Raw genomic sequence first — 12,239 nt, forward strand, 5'->3', positions numbered from 1 at the left:
TACAAAGGGTTAACAGAGAAAAGGGGATCGTTCGGTTCAGGGGAGCTTGGACACTGTGTAATAAGGAACCACTGAAATAAATAAAAATGATATGTGAGGCGGACGGAACCCCAACGCCTACTTTCACGCCCCAAGCCCCCCTTTGCCCCCCCCCAACCCCAGATTGCAATAAATACCCGAAAATATTGGGTGATTGTTGATGGGGCTCAAACGGCAAAATATAAGTGTGCTTGTGAGCGCTAAAATTCTTTGCACCGACACAAACTCCTGCACATACATTTTGCACGCACCCCAGCTGGACACACGTGCGGCTGGGCACACAGCGCGCGGCGTTCCCCGCACACGCAGCTCGCATGCACCTCCCCGGGGACGTGTGTGGGGGGGGAGGTCCTGCCTCGGTTCTTTCCATGAAGTTGCAAGCGTTCACCTTCAGAGGCCTGCCACATCGATGCAGCACAGATATTTAGTGCAAACAAGCTAGTATGTTTGCATTTACCAATGCTTGGTAAAGAAACGTGACTGCCAAATTTTGTAATTCTTGCAGGGGGGCGGGCAAGTGTTCAGTTATCAAGGAGTGGCAGGGCTGGTGGCCAGTCAGATGTGAGGGGCGTGGCTTGAGCTCAATCAGGGCCAGGCTCTGGAATATGCAGCACAACCGGTAAGGAAGGCAGAGGAGTGTGTCCGATGCTGCAGAAATCCAGAGGGGAGGCCCGGAGCTGTGGGAGTGGACGGGGGTCTGCTGCCGGTGGGGGCGCAGCGGGCACAGAGCACCGTGCACTCCAAGGCGGAGGAAACCCACCAGACCGTGCTCACCTGGAGCTGCTGGTGAGAGACACGGGGACACCACGTGCAGCCTCCCATATCGCACGGCTCCATAGCTCAGGGGTTAGAGCACTGGTCTTGTAAACCAGGGGTCGCGAGTTCAAATCTCGCTGGGGCCTCGTCAACTTTTCTTTTTACTTTGTAACTGTTTTTTTTTATTCTAAAGCACAGAACAAAAGGAAAGATTCGCAGTCTCTTGTTTAAAAAAAAACCAACATATTTGTACAAAAAAAACATCGTTTGGAAACTTTACCAAATACAAATACAAATGTCAAACATGTTCTTTATTTTGCTCCTCAGTGTTGTAACATGCATGCCAACATTATAAAAGCACAAAGACGGAGCTTTAAAACATAATATGAGGGGGGGGGCTGCTTATTTCCCCTATTGAGTGGTACAGAAATGGGTGCAATTATAACGAGTTTTGGCTTTAAAAAACGTGATTCCAACGCCAGCCACTTGTCTGTTGACGTGTATGGCAGTGTAGGCACTCTTCATTTGAACGTGCATCTGCAACACATGATGGATGGAATGCTGAATGAATCAAACATTCACCCACAGTCAAGATACCTGGGTTAAACCTGTGAGGCCTCTGGGGCCTGATTGTGTGTACAGCGCAGCGCCGCGTGCAATAGAGGGGACACCCACACACTTGCTGCTCTGGTGTGGACCGGAAGTGCCGAGCCACTTCGGTCCCTTTATTTAAAGCTTTCTGGCCACGCCTGGCCAGAAAGTGATACATGGTGTGGAGTGCTTCCGGGGCTCAACCTGAGACCCTCGGAGCACTAGAGCGCTACATCCCTTCCCAACTTGGATTTTCAACATAATTATAAAAGTCAGTTCAACATGCAAAATCAGCCAGTTTATGATTAGGTCGTGGGTTGGACCTCAGATTATATTGCCACTTGCCTCTCGGAGGGATCGGGTCTCGAGGAGGTCCCGGTGAGGGTGGAGATGGGTGTTCTGCAATGTCCGGGGCCATGCTCGAACCCTCTCTTGAGGCTGCAGGTTCTCTCTCTTCTCTCGCTACAGGCACGTCGTCATTTGAGTTCTGTCTTTTCTGAGCGGGTATTGGCTTGAACCACGATATGTTGCGAGTCACCTCTTCTCCGTCTCGGCTGACTGTGACGGCTGTTCCGTGGGTTTCCTTTATGACCCAGGGCTCCGGTTCAAATGGGGTATTGAACTTTCCTCCGGGTCGCCTTGTTCGGATTAGCACCGTCTCTCCTGGATTCAGGGCCTTTGTCTGGGCTATAACTCGCTTTCTCGTTTGTCCTCCTTCTCCTTTCTTGGGTGTTTGCTGGGGAGTATGGTTCGGGAGCCCAACCGTCAGCCATTGGTAGAAGGTCTCTCCGGGGGCCGGCAAACATCAATGCCCACGGTGATCGCATGGTGGTGCTGTGCGGTGTGCTGCGGTACTCCCTTAGGAATGCTTGTAGTGCTTCTTCCGGGTTACTCTCTTCCGCTGACGATATCCTCAGTATTTTGTTGATTGTTCTCATAAAGCGTTCTACCTCACCGTTGGCTTGCGGCCATTGTGGGGTGATTCGGTGGTGTTTAATTCCAAGGTTGCTCAGAAATTCCTTAAATTCGTTACCCTGGAACGGGGGCCTATTGTCTGTCTTGATGACCATTGGGATGCCGAACAAAGCAAAGGTTTTGGTGAGGATGGGACGAATGTTCGCGAAGCTGGTTGATGCTGCTGTTTCCACTATGGGGTATTTAGTGTAGTTGTCCACTAGCACTACTGTGACCCTCCCGTCTGGGAAACTGCCAAAGTCCAGGCTTAACCATGCCCATGGCGCTGGGGCGTGTTCCTCCGTTATTATCGGTGCTGGTGCTTCAGGGCTGCTCGTGATTTGGCATGCCCGACACTCTCGCACGCAGGCTTCGATGTTCTCCTCCATGTTGGGGAACCATACCTTCTCTCGCATCCTCGCTTTCATTCGGCGGGTGCCTTGGTGTCCTTCGTGTGCCAGGGTGGTTGCTCTCTCTTGCAGCGCCTTGGGAATGACCACGCGAGTCCCTCTTAGTAGGAGGCCGTTATCTGCGCAGCTGAGGTCGTCGTGGACCTTCCAGTACTGTTGCAGGCGTGCTCTGTCTGCTCCGTCCCATCCGTTGGTATCCTTTAGAAAGTTTGCCCACGTTCCGGATCGTATGGCTTCCTTTACTCTTCCGACGACTGCATCGCTGTCATAGTGGGAGATGATGGTGTTAGCAGTCAGCGCGCAGGGGCAAGCGCCTGTTGCTAGCATGTTGATGAATTCCTCGGTCTGAACTTCTGGGTCAGTATCGCCGGACTTTTCTGCGGGGGGGTGGCGTGACAGGAAGTCCGCTGGGTTCTTTGCCCCCGGTCGGTATACTAGGTCCATTTGGTACTGTTGAACCTGGATTGCCCAGCGCTCGATCCTTGGCGGTGGATGTGGAGCAGTCCCACGGAACAATGGGATTAGCGGCTGGTGGTCTGTCACCATTCTGAATGGGTGACTGGATATGTAGAGGTGAAAATGGGCGCACGCCCATTTTACTGCCAGTGCCTCCCTCTCAATTTGCGAGTACCGTGACTCCGTTGCTGTCAGGGCTTTGCTTGCGAATGCCAGCGGGGCCCAAACCCCTGGTTCAGATTCTTGCGACAGGAGAGCTCCCAGGCCCACTGGGCTGGCGTCCACTAGTACTTCGGTGGGTCTTGCCGTGATGAAGTAGGCCATTGTGGTGCTGTCTAGGAGTGCCTCTTTGATCCGGTGGAATGCTTTGTCTTCCGCTTCGGTCCATTTCCATGAGCTGTCTTTCTTCGTCAGGTTTCTCAGAGGCTCCGCAATTGTGGCTAGATTGGGTATGAACCTGGCACAGTACTGCGCCATCCCTAAGAAACTCCTTACTTCGGAGGCGGTTGACGGTGCTGGAGCGTTCTTGATGGCGTGTGACTTGCGGGGGTCTACTTTTACTCCGTCTGAGTCGAATACATAGCCGAAGAACTCAATCGATTTCCTGAAGAACTGACATTTGTCTTTGTGTAAGGTGACTCCATACTGTGCGAGTCTTTGTAGGGTGGCTTTCAGTCTTCGGTGGTGTTCTTCGCTGGTTTTTGCGTGGATCAAAATGTCGTCGCTGACGTTCAGCACTCCCTCAAGTCCTGTTAAGATTTCTTTTATCGTGTTCTGGAAAATTTCGGCTGCGGATGAGATGCCAAAATTTAGTCGCTTGTATCGTCTCAGCCCTAGGTGCGTCGAGAATGTTGTAATGTAGCGGCTTTCCTCCGCTAGCCTGAGCTGGTGATATCCTGCATTTAGGTCCAACTTAGAGAACCATTGGGCCCCGTTCAGATCAGTTAAGATGTCATCTACTGTTGGGGTGAGGTGTCGCTCCCGTCGGATGGCCTTGTTGGGGATCCTCATGTCTATGCAGATGCGGATTTTGCCTGGCTGGCGTGGTTTCTCGGCAATCACCATCGGGGATACCCACGGCGTCGGCCCTGAGACTTTCTCAATTACTCCTTGTTCTTCGAGTTGGTTGAGTTCCTTTTCCACAGCTGGGCGTAAGTGGAAGGGTATCCTTCGGTGTCTTAGAGCAATAGGTTGGATGGCGGGGTCGATGTGTAACTTGATCGGTGGTCGCTTGATCGTGCCAAGCCCCTCGAATAATGTGGGGAACATTTCCAGGATGTCCTCGGTTTGTAGTGCTTTGACGGAATTTGCAAACGCAACGAGGCGGAGGTCTTCTGCTGTGTTGCTGCTTACCAGCAGGTCTGCTTCCTTGTCTATTACGTGGAACGTTGTCGTGACCTCGTTGTCTTCTGCTTTTACTTGGACCGTCATTTTTCCTCGTAGTGGGAGGGGTTCCTGGCTGCCGTATGTTAGTATGCGCGCCCTCGACGGAACTAGTTTGGGTCTTGGTTTCAGTGCTTTATAGTGCTGGATTCCCATGACGTTCACGGTGGCTCCCGTGTCAATGACGCCACACGCTGGGGACCCGTCGATGTGAATTTGGCACTTGGGTTGTGGTCTCCGTCGTTTCTTTAATTCACTTACGAATGACACGTAGTAGCATTCATCTTCATCCTCCGAGGGGGAGTCGTCGAACTGGGGTCGCCTCGGCGATCTGTGTGATCGCGATGATGTCGCGTCGTCTAGCGATAGCTGTTTCACTGCTCCTGTGATTGGTTTTCTTCCGGACGCTCCTCTTCCTCTGGAGCCACCCCTGCACACGCTTGCAAAGTGGTTAGGTATTCCGCATTTCGAGCATGTCTTGCCACGTGCTGGGTAGCCATCTTGGCCGTGCTCGGCGTGGCGTCCTGGTCGGCCCTCTTCCCCTGCTTCCTCGACTGGTGCTGCGGACTGCATCCACCCTCTCTGTCTTCACCACGGTTCCTGCTTCTGCCCGAGGGTTTAGGGCTGCTTCCATCGCTGTTGCGCGTGCATCCGACAGTTCGTGGGATCTGGCTAGGATCAATATTTCTTCCAGTGTGATTCGCGGTTGCCTTAGGATGAGTGTTCTTAGGTGTTTGTTGCGGCAACCTTGAATGAGCTGCGCCGTCACTTCTTTCTTTTCGTCCTCGTCTGTACACGTGCTTATGAGGTCTCTCAGTCGTGCGTGAAACGCATCCATGGTTTCCCCTTCTCTCTGTCTGGATTGACGAAACTTGAACCGCTCGTAGTGCGGGTTCAGCTGGGGGTCGAAATGCGCGTTCAGCGCGTTGACCGCAGCGTCGTAGTCATCGTCATCTCCTGTGTCTGGGAGATGTTTGAATAGTTTGTACAGCTCGGTGCCTCCAAAATGCAGTAGCAAGGACCTCTTCACTGCGTTATCCTTTTCTCTGGTGGCAGTGAAATAGTTGTTGAGTTGACCTAGCCACACGGCCCATCTGGGAGCCGCTGTTCCTGGGTCCATCAATTCGCTGAAGGGTGGTAGTGCTTGGATTTGTGAGTGTTGCGATGGCGCAGGTGGCTGTGTGCCGAGGTTTACTGCTGGTGCTGCTTGCGCTGCTTGTTGAGCCGGGGCGGTTCCCCCAGTGGCTCCTCCTGGGTTAGTGGTCATTGTGAGGCTGGGCGGTTGTTCTCTATGGTATTCTGGGTTGCCTTTGCTCGTGCTTGTTGGTGTCTGTGAGGAGCAATGTTTGTTGAGCCGTGAGTTGCCTTTGCCTGTGCTGCTTTGCTTTGGCTTGGTCTGGTGTGCACCAGGTAGCTAACTGTCTCTGCTTGTGCCTGCTGTGGGGTTTGCCTTGGCCAATGCTTGATGGGGGCGCTGCTCGCGCGTGTCTGGCCTCGGTTGTGGTGCCCTGTGGTGTCGTTGATCCTGCTAGGCCTTCCTTGTGACTGCGGGGCCTCGCGCTCGATTTTCTTGAGGCACCCTCTCGGCCTCGCGCTCTCTCGGGCTCCCCTTCCGGCGATGACGTCGGTCTTTCTGCGCATGCGCGCACTGCTGGGCTTGCCGTCGGGTCGTTTCTCTCGGCGCGCGTCTCCTGTTCTGGGCCTTCCTGCCGTCGCTGCCGCCGGTGCCGCACGCAGCTCCTTGCTCACGCTGCTTACCGGTGTGCGCGGCTCCTGCTCTCGGCGGCGGTCGCCGTCACGGGCGTTCTTCTCCGGTGCTCCTGCTCTCGGCGGCGGCTGCCGTCACGGGCGTTCTTCTCCGGCCCTCGGCTGTGGAGATCGAGCCGGCTGGCATCCAGGCAAGTAGCGCTGTGGGTTTCTGCTGATGGGCTTATGAGCATCCCACCCTCGTCGCCAGTGTGAGGCCTCTGGGGCCTGATTGTGTGTACAGCGCAGCGCCGCGTGCAATAGAGGGGACACCCACACACTTGCTGCTCTGGTGTGGATCGGAAGTGCCGAGCCACTTCGGTCCCTTTATTTAAAGCTTTCTGGCCACGCCTGGCCAGAAAGTGATACATGGTGTGGAGTGCTTCCGGGGCTCTACCTGAGACCCTCGGAGCACTAGAGCGCTACAAAACCCATCGTTCTATTTACGTACCATGCCATCTCAGTTTGGACCCAGCCATATGCAAATCAGTCTTTTTTTTTTTTAAACTTGTTTTTATTGTTGCATCAATAAGCATATGTGAAGAGTCAAACATCTGCTGGCGTAGCGTCAACATTCAGCCACTGTCAGCCGTTTGCGCAACTTTTCATTTCCAAAACTCTAACTTTGCATGTTGTGTGCATAATTTTAACTATACAGGCATGGTAAAATGCAGCGTACCCCCCTCTACACCCCTCCTCCCACCACTAAGCACAAACATTACATCATCCTATTCTTGGTCTCGTTTACACCGCCTTGTCCCTGTAGTGTGCCTAGTCGAAGTTCTCACCGTCAGCACTGTTGCATGCGGTATTCCACAGTGGTCTCAATTCCCCCCACCCCCCCCACTCCCCGGACTGCCCCCCCTTACTGCCCACCCTCCAATCCATGGTATTGCCTCCATTTTGCCCACACTCTTCGGAACTTTTTGGGACAGCCTCTTGCGTCACTCTCTCTGCCGCCATATATAAGTCCAAGCCCCTCCTCCATTCCTCTATGACAGGTGTTTCAGTTGCCCCCCAGTATTTTGCAATGTCCCTTTTTTGCTACCACCAATGCGAGTACCAGGAAGATGAGCAGTGGACGTGGCAGGTCCACCTCGTTTGACATGCCTAATAGTGCCAATTTTGGGTTTTGCGACAAAGCCACCCCTAGGACCTCCCCTAGCTCCGTGAATAGGTGCGTCCAATATGTTTGTATGCTGTCGCATGCCCAGATAGTGTAAAAGAAGTCCCCTTGCTGTTGACTGCATCTAAGGCAGGTCGGATCCTCTATTTTCCCCACTTTAAGGAGTCGTACCCTATCAAAATAGGTTCTGTGGAGCACATTCAGCTGGATGAGGCGTAGTCTTGATTTGATCGCCACCTCCCGGGGGTGCATTAGGACCATCTCCCAGTCCAAATCTTCCATACCTCCCACTTCCGCTACCCACACGCTTCTCAGCCGTGCCAAATCCCCTAGCATGTTATTGGTCAAAGTTTTATATGTGAGGGATACTGCCTGGCCCATGATCTGTTCCTGAAGAAGCCTACCTTCCAATGGCGCATATTCCGGTATCTCCTTGAGCGTGATATTTTGGGCCCTCCAAGCATGTCTCTACTGCGTGTATTTGAAGAGTTGTGTGTGGTGCAACCCAAATTCAGTCTTAAGTATCTGGAAGGACTTCAGTTCCCCCATAGCAATCACATCCCCGATATTCGATATGCCTATGTCATCCCACCTTCGGAAGCCGCGCAGCTTACTGAGTTCTTTTAACCATTGACAATGCCACAACGGCGTCTGCCGGGTAGGTCTCTTTTCCCACCCCGTTCGCCTTGTGGCATTAGTCCAGGCGTTCAGTGTGATTACCGTTGCTGGTAGAAGCGGTACCCTCACCACCCCTCCGTAAAGATAGTACAACAGGTTTTTGGTGGCCATTTTGAACCTTTCCAACGCATAGGTTGGGTGGTCCGCCGGGGCGTGCATCCAATCATTTATCGGTGTTAAGTGTTCTGCCCAGTAGTAGGCCACTATGTTCGGGAGCGAAATCCCCCCACTATATTGGTGGCGTTGGAGGGTCAACAGGGCTACCCGCGGTTGCTTCCCCAGCCATAGAAAAGTACAAAGGTCCGCGTGAATTTTGGATATTGTCGTGGCCGGGAGCGGGTAATATTCGTTTTGGAGCGCGTATAGGAACTTAGGGAGAACAATCATTTTGTACATTGCAGCCCGACCCAACAGAGTGAGCGGCAGTTGCCTCCACCATGCCATGTCCGCCACCGCGTCACCCATTATCCGTTCTATATTCTTACTGAATGAAAGTTTCCTATCTTGGGTAATGTAAATGCCCTGGTACCGAAATCCCTCCGAGGTGTTGACCAGTTGCTCCGGTAAGTTCCCCCGCGTTCCAATCCCTGTGGGTCATAGAGGACCGACTTGTGCCAGTTTATGGTATGACCGCCCTTGCGCCATAACCATCCAACTCCCTAAACAGTGTCGGGACCGTGATTTCAGGTTTAGTAATGAACAGTAGTACATCGTCCGCATAGAGCGATATTTTTTCTTGCGCGGTAGCAGAGATTTCCCGTGAGAAGCCACACATCTCTGGATTCTGTTGTATCTTTGCCGCCAGGATTTCCATGGTTAGTGTGAATAGGAGGGGAGACAAAGGGCAACCCTGGCGCGTACCCCTTTCGATTCGGAATTCGCGGGATAACCTCCCATTCACCCGAACCCGTGCTCTCTGGCCGTGTAAAGAAGCTGGACCCACCTCTGAAATTTCGGGCCGAAGCCAAACCTCCGCAACGCCGCCATCAGAAATGGCCAGTGTACCGCGTCGAATGCCTTCTCTGCGTCGAGGGAAAAAAAACAATGAGGCTCTCTCCTACCCCTGACTTCTTGCAACCAATTGTGCATGCGTCGGAGGTTCAACTTGGTTGCCCTATACGGCAGAAATCCCGACTGGTCCATGTGTATGAGGTCTGGAATAACCGATCTCAAGCGGTTTGCTAGAATAGTCGCTATAATTTTCACCTCCATATTAAGGAGGGAGATGGGTCGTAGGAGGCGCAGTCGTCTTTCAGCTTGCCCTCCTTATAGATTGGAACGATGGTAGCCAGGGCGAGGTCTGGTGGCAAGCTCTCCCCCTGATATGCTTCCGTGAAGAGGGCCTTAAGGTGTCGTGTCAAGAGATCAGTCGTTCGCTTAAAGAACTCCGCCGGGAATCCATTCGGCCCCGGCGTCTTACCCGGTTTCAGTTTGGCTATGGCTTCAGATATATCATCTAGCGTTACATCCGTTCCAGAGCTGTGCATGCTTCGGAGGACAGTGTGGGTACTTCCGTGTGACCTATGTATTGCAGCGCGTCCTCACTAGTCCCCAGGTCTTTAGCCGCATAGAAGTGCTCATAGTGCGACGCAAACACGTCTGCTATCGCCTCGTCAGTGCGGACCTGACTTCCATCCACCGACTTGATCTGTTCTATCCACCTCGCCGCCTGTTCCTTTCTGCTAAACCAGGCCAGAAGCTTGCCGGACTTATCCCCTACATCATATAGACGGTGAAGGGTTGCCAGGGATTGGGTCTGTGCCTCGTTTGTAACCACCTCCCTGTACCTCCTCTGTGTATCTAGTACTTGCCGGAGAGTCCCTGCGTCCTTTCGTATTTGATACTCCTTCTCTAAGGTCAAGATCGTCGCTTCCAAGCCCGCAACCTCGGCTTGTCTCGTTCGTCGAACCTCCCCCAATCTACTCTGCACTCTATCCCGTAAGACCGGCTTCATAGCCTCCCAGAAGGTGACCTCTGAGTTGACTGTTCCTTCATTCTCAGCCACATACACCTTGATGTCGGCTCTGATGCCACGTAAGATCTCCAGTGTTTGAAGGTCCCATGCCGCTAAACGCCATTCGGCTCCCCTCCTCCCCCGCACCCATCCCAACTGTGCATATAAGGGTGAGTGGTCCGAGATACCCCTCGCTTTGTATTCCGCCACGTCGTCCGCTGTTAGGTACTGTCTCGATGTGAATATATAGTCAAGCCTCGAAAAGACCCCATGTGCCCCTGAGTAGAAAGAGTAAGTCGTCTGCGTAGGGTGGAGCCACCTCCAAACATCCGTGAGTCCTATATTAGTCATCTGCTGCGCCAGCGCTGTCTGTGACCCCCCTCTACGCGCTATTTTCGGCATCGTCCACTCTCCACAGCAGCTGTCTGTGTGATGCCTGTAGTTCTGTCCTATCTTTCTGGAGTGCGGTGAGAGATTCTTCCGTTTCGCTGATTCTGGTCTCCGCAGTGGTCACCCGCTCCGTCAAGTTTCGGAAGTCCTGGCGTAACAGTAATACTTCACAGCCCACCTCACCTATTTTGGTCTCTAGCGCCGCTCTTGAGTCTTGGATGTCCGTCCTCGAGGCTTGGATCGCCTCTAACAGCATGGCGGTGTCTGTGCGTGTGTTCGCTCCCATCGAGGTCGTCTCCTTCTGCGCCCTTGAAGTGGCATAGTTGTCGATGGCTTCCTGCCCCGCCGTTTTCGCCACTGGGTCCCTCTTCCCCATCACGTCCCTGTTCCTGGTCCAAGGAGATGACCGCGGGAGTAGCAGGTGGGGACGGCGGGGGTGGGGATGCTGCCCGGTCCGAGTACCCCCGGACTAGCCTTGCCAGAAGAAACAGGGAGGGCGGAGGAGGTAGGGGCCAGGTCACTGTCCGCGCCGCCCCGGTGTGCCCTCCTGCGGGGCCGCGCCACTAGCCAATTCCCGCAGTCCGAGATGGTTCCTCCTTCTCCTGCTAACGATAGGGTGGGGCCCTCTGGTAGTCCGGGCCCTGTGCTGCAATGGTACCTTTCCGCTTCCCAGTGGTGTCAGATCCTGGGGTCAGCGGGATCCCCCAGGTTGTAACTGCAGGGGACACGTACCTCAAACCTATCCGTGTGAGGTGTCGCGCCTCCGGGTCCATGGTCTCAGGGCCTCCGGAGTGTAGGAGGGCCAACTTCCAAAATGGCGCACTCCTTGGACACTGCGCAGCAGAGCTCCCCCACCAGCGGTCACCCCCGCAGCGTTGCAGGACGGAGAGTTGACCGGTCCCGATGGGGGGGCGGGGATGTCTGTCACTCTCCCTCCCTGCCCAGACCTGCTCGGAGGGTGGGGGAGGGGGGAGAGAACTCCGGTACAGTCCCAGTGTCGGACCTCACTGTCCGTGGCAGCGCCGATGACGAGCAGTCCCCAGGGCAGCGAGGGTCACCGTCCGTTACCTCAGGCACCCCTCTATTCCAGTCACTCCCTCCTGATCAGGCGCTCAACCCCCTCCTCACGCTGCTCACCAATACCGGCCGGATAGGTAGCCGCCGGTAGTCTGGGCTCAGTGGGACGCTCTCTACGTCCCGGCGATCGCCGGAGGCTCCGCTGTCTCTGTTCTCCGGCCCGGCCCGAGGGGGGTTGCGGGGTCGCTCTGTCGCGGGCCAGGGTCTAGTGCTGGTGTCGTGCGGCTGGCCTCACCCAACGTGGCAGGTCCGAGACTGGGACGCTGCAAGGTTCAGGACGCCGGAGTTCCGGTGGCCGCCATCTTGGCGCAGGGGGTTTCGCGCCAGCGAGGTTTCAGTCCCGATTTCGCCTCTTCCTTGAGAGGATTTCGTCGATTATTCAAGCAGCGCCGGCTCAGCTCATATTCCGGTCTCCAATTTTTGGCGGATCGAGTGCAGTCGTTCCGGGAGCCACGCAGAGGCACTTCCTACCCGGCATGCAGTTGGCCACGCCCCCCTCATATGCAAATCAGTCTTGACCCTGCTCCTCATGGGAATAGTCCAGCCAGAACTGCCAGGACCTTCCTGGACCAGAAGCCGGCATCCTGGGACCAGTTTCATGTTAACCCCTTTTTGAAACCAGTGGCACTGGATGGCCGGACCCACGTCCGGCCATACCCATCCCACTCAGGGCGAAATG

At 54.5% G+C, this 12,239-nt stretch overlaps 1 non-coding gene across 1 annotated transcript; it reads left to right on the forward strand.

Annotated features, from left to right (window-relative positions):
* Positions 1-868: 868 nt before the first annotated feature.
* TRNAT-UGU (transfer RNA threonine (anticodon UGU)) lies at positions 869-941 on the forward strand. The gene has a single exon. It is a non-coding gene; the product is annotated as a tRNA-Thr (tRNA).
* The last annotated feature ends 11,298 nt before the right edge of the window (positions 942-12,239 follow it).

This window comes from Lissotriton vulgaris, chromosome 1_1 (genome assembly GCF_964263255.1).
Source record: "Lissotriton vulgaris chromosome 1_1, aLisVul1.2, whole genome shotgun sequence".
NCBI lineage: Eukaryota > Metazoa > Chordata > Amphibia > Caudata > Salamandridae > Lissotriton > Lissotriton vulgaris.